The sequence below is a fragment of the Lutra lutra genome, chromosome X (genome assembly GCF_902655055.1).
Source record: "Lutra lutra chromosome X, mLutLut1.2, whole genome shotgun sequence".
NCBI lineage: Eukaryota > Metazoa > Chordata > Mammalia > Carnivora > Mustelidae > Lutra > Lutra lutra.
The window spans coordinates 69,716,286-69,721,089 of record NC_062296.1 but is presented as its reverse complement, the minus strand read 5'-3'; the positions used below and the strand labels follow the sequence as shown (position 1 = coordinate 69,721,089).

The 4,804-nt window shown below is 35.6% G+C and overlaps 1 pseudogene; it reads left to right on the top strand.

Annotated features, from left to right (window-relative positions):
• Positions 1-249: 249 nt before the first annotated feature.
• LOC125091525 (cell division control protein 42 homolog) lies at positions 250-3,226 on the top strand (annotated as a pseudogene).
• The last annotated feature ends 1,578 nt before the right edge of the window (positions 3,227-4,804 follow it).

The window sequence follows — 4,804 nt, the reverse complement described above, 5'->3', positions numbered from 1 at the left end:
CTCATGTTTGAGCTAGGTAATTTTTATCAGTCTGTTTACCATCTGTAGTATTGTGTGAGTACAATGACCATCTTTTATTTTGGCTCTGTCACACTTTTAATCCTAGCTGGCAGTGTTTCTGCTAGTATAAAATTCTCAAGAACCTTATGGGTTAACCAGATATGTCACAAGAATTCATTCCTTTTGACAAGAGACTCCTTCATAGGTTTTTCTTCAATATTTCCATCTCTATTTTTGTCTTCTACTAAGATGGCTGAGGGACTGTATGTGTCACAAGCTTAGTATCTTAAAACACAACTCAATACTCTGTCATTTTGGTCTTTCAAAGGTATTAGCAAAAACTCTCCAGTCATACACTGTTTTTTCACTAAAGCACTTTTTTTAACAGTGACTCTTAATTTTAACATCTTTTGCAACCAGGACAAGCTAAGAATTTCCCAAATCATAAAGTCTTGGTTCCTTTTTGTTTAACGGTTCTTCCCTCAAGTCATCTTTTTCCTCTTATATTTTGCTATAAGCAACAAGGAGATACTAGACTTTGCCTTTTAAACTTTATTAGGAAATCTCAGCTAAGTAGCCAACTTCAGCACTTAAACTTCTGCTTTCCTCATAACTAAAGGGCACAATTCTTGCTAAATTTTCCATCACTATATAATAAAGATTCCCTTTCCTCCATTTTCTAATACCATGTTCTTCATTCTCTTCTATGCCTCCAACAGCAGAACTTTTAACATTCATGTTTCTGTTATCAATTTGTTTTTGAGTAAATCGTCTCTAATATGTTTTCTCTACCAAACTCCTCATTTCCTTCTAAGTTCTCAATAGAAAAAGCATTAACATCTACATTTCTGCTAACAATCTGTTCAAGGCAATGTAGGCATTTTCTATCATGCTTCTCGAAATTTTCCATCCTCTGCCCACTGCACAACTGCAAAGCTATATAAACAATGTTAGGTATCTGTTATATTAGCACCCCACTTCCAGATACCAAAATCTGTATTAGTTTCCATTAACCCAGTAATTAGAACTCACCAAGTTAATTAAACAGTTACATGAAGCAGTGTCTTTACATAACACTGTCTAACCAAAAAAGCAGAGTTACCCTAAGGGTAGTCTTTAAATCTAGGACCACACAGCCAAATATATATCACAGAAGGAGATGTTATCCCTCAAACAATGCTCCTGTTCCATGCTGCAGTCCAGAGGAACTTCATAACCTAATTCTAAAAAACACATTTACCAATCCCATGGTATCCAGGTCCATCAATGTACCTCCTTGCATTATGTCATACTAATAACCTAACTATATAAAACTTACCATTGAAGGCAATATGACTCCATTATCATGCTATCCCTGTAAAATTCATGCATAAAAAATTGCTACTTGTTTCCATCCAAAATCCACAATCTCCTATGACTTATGGCTTTCATTCTTACCATTTTGTGCAACATCAAAACCTGTACTATCTCTCCAAACCCACCAGAAACTGGAGGAGCTGCAGGACATTTACTGATTTCTGTAAGACATATTTTAATATACAAAGCACCAACACAAACTTTATCCCAATACACACCAGTCACAAGAAGAAATTTCTGACTCAGAAAATATTTACACCATCCAAATTTTCAAACCCTGAAAACCAATTTATCAGATTGCCCAAGTTTATAAAAGTAGTCAGCTACATTACAGTTTTCAAAAATATCTTACAACTATTCCTATCCATAGCATTTAACCACCCTCCATCATACCTCAGCATTCAGCACCAGCATTCATTACCCAATACAGTGTATGATGAAGGACAAGAAGTCATAATATAAGAAAAATATGACATGATATTGCACTGAATTCACAACCATTTCAACCTATGTAACAATGGAAAATATACAGATCAACAGTCTGGTCAAGATATTCAACCAGTGGACTCTCTGTGCCACTTTGACTAGACTGAAGGAATTTGAGAGAGTGAAGTTTTCAGCTCTACTTTAGGATTCTTTAAGCCATAAAACCCCCTTCCTATATCAAGTTTCTGACAACCATGATTCCAACAGACTCTGCCCTACCTAGATTTTTGGTCAATCTTTATTCAAATATAAACTCCTGCCCCAGTAATCTTGACCCCTTAGAATCATTGTTCATTTATAGCTCCTCATTATCTCTGAATGGACATAACACAACCTTAGAGAAGAATGCATAGCAAAGAAAGAAATAGAAGCTACATTTCAATTTTTCCCCTAGGAAAGATCTCTGTGAGTGTGTTCCTGAATGTAGAGATAAATGCTGAGCAACGTGAATTTTTTTTAATCTGACATATTATTTTTTCTGTATATCATATTCCAACTGGTGTGAAAATAGAAATAAGAATATGAAATTTAGATGTAGTCTTCAGGACCAGATCCAAATATAGATCAAAGTACAAGTTTGTTATTCAATAACAAATATTTGTTTCATTAAAATCCTCAAATGTAAAAAAAAAATCCTCAAATGTATGGACTGAAATTTCAGCTTTAGTTAGTTTACCAAAGGTTTTATGAAATACTCAAATTGTAAATATAAAATTTAAACTATCTTTGGCAGTGCTGCTAATGCCCCAGCAGAGAAGCTGAGGCCACCATCCAATTTGAAATATTTAAAGTAGATACAGAACTCTTTCAGCAATGCAATTAAGTGCATTTTTGTGGGTGAATAGTGCTGTTGGTAAAACATATCTCCTGATATCCTACACAACAAACAAATTTCCACCTGAGTATGTATGGACTGCTTTTGACAACTATGCAGTGACAGTTATGATTGGTGGAGAGCCATATACTCTTGGACTTTTTGATACTGCAGGGCAAGAGGATTATGACAGATTACGACCACCAAGTTATCCACAAACATGTATTTCTAGTCTGTTTTTCAGTGGTTTCTCCATCCTCATTTGAAAATGTGAAGGAAAAGCGGGTGCCTGAGATAACTCACCACTGTCCAAAGACTCCTTTCTTGCTTGTTGGGACTCAAACTGGTCTCCGAGATGACCCCTCTTCGACTGAGAAACTTGCCAAGAACAAACAGAAGCCTATTATTCCAGAGACTTCTGAAAAGTTGGCCCAGGATCTGAAGGCAGTCAAGTATGTGGAGTGTTCTGCACTCACACAGAAAGGCCTAAAGAATGTATTTGATGAAGCAATGTGGGCTGCCCTGGAGCCTGCCGGACCAGAGAAGAGCCGCAGGTATGTGCTGCTGTGAACATCTCTCTAGAGCCTTTTCCACACAGCTGGTGTCAACATCATACTAAAAGCAATGTTAAATCAAACTAAAGATTAAATTTAAAATTCATTTCTGTAATAATGACAAATGCCCTGCACCTACCCACATACACTTGTGTGAGACAAGGCCCCTAAGTGTGGTCCCCTCCCCCACTCTCAGTATTAGTGAATTTGAGTAATTGTGTATTGTCAGAAAAGTGATTAATACTAGATTTTGTGGGGGGGGTTTGTTTCAAAACCAAATTTTTTTGTTTTGTTTAAAAGCAAGGCTAGCTTGTGATGACTCTGTAACAAACTAATTTGGGTTGTTGAAGTTGCCCCTGGGCTCTATCCACTCTGGAAAATGATCTGGGACATTTAGGTGTTTTTTTGTTGTTGTTGTTCTGTTTTGTTTTTTGTTTTTTGTTTTTTTTTTTTTTGTTTTTTTCTGGAGGTTGGGTACGGGAAGTATGTGTGGGTTTTGTTTTTATTTAGCATGTTTTTTAAATTCATTAACCACTGGACAGGCCTTAAGGGGAGGAGGATGGATTGATTTCACATTCCACTTCCTAGATCTAGTTTAGAAAACTTGTTCTCCACCTGGTACTCTTAGGAAGGAGTATAGTAAATGCCTCATTTAATAACATACTCCTTTTTGAAAGCTGCCTTTTCTCTCCACCCTTTATTAGGTCCAGTATCTGATGAAACTCATGAGACAGGGTGGAACCCATCTTGCCCCTCCTCTTTTCTACAGTGCACTATATATGTGACCGTGACTTTGAAGGAAATTTGTTTATTATTTGCTGGTTTTTTAAAGTTAATTTCTTTTTTTTAATATTTCATTTATTTATTTAACAGAGAGAGACACAGTGAGAGAGGGAACAGAAGCAGGGGGAGTGGGAGAAGGATAAGTAGGCTTCCTGCCAAGCAGGGAGCCCCATGTAGGGCTGGATCCCAGGACCCTGGGATCATGACCTAAGCCAAAGGCAGGCGTTTAACAACTGAGTCACCCAGGTTCCCCTTTAAGTTAATTTCTAAATTCTTTCACTGATAAATGAAAAAAGTATTGTACATTTTGAAATATACCAATCGAGTACAGAATTAAAAACATTTTTCCCTGTCAAATAAATAAATATAAAACAATAAAAATTAAACTATCTTCAACACAATACACAGACACATGCACACTTAAATAAAATTTCTAGTAATGATTATATAAAGTCCACATCTGCAATAGACTGTGTATTAAGTTGCAAGATGAATCATGATATTACCATACAATCATGAATTTCAAATTCGATATTAAGAAGAAAAATGTTCACAAATATATCCTAAGTTCTTTTATCATTTTATCTGAAATGAGTATGTAAAAGAACCATACAGAAATTCCAACATTAATAGGCACTGGGATGTTTTGCTCCTACTTGGTTTTTCTGAGTGTTATAAGTTAATCAGGTTCTTAAAATTATTTTATTTTGATATACACATATTATCAATAACATTAAAGCAAGTCAAATAGTAGGAATATCAGTTAAAATTCTATGTTCTTGGTAATCCTCTTCTGTTCTTCTAAAATGAG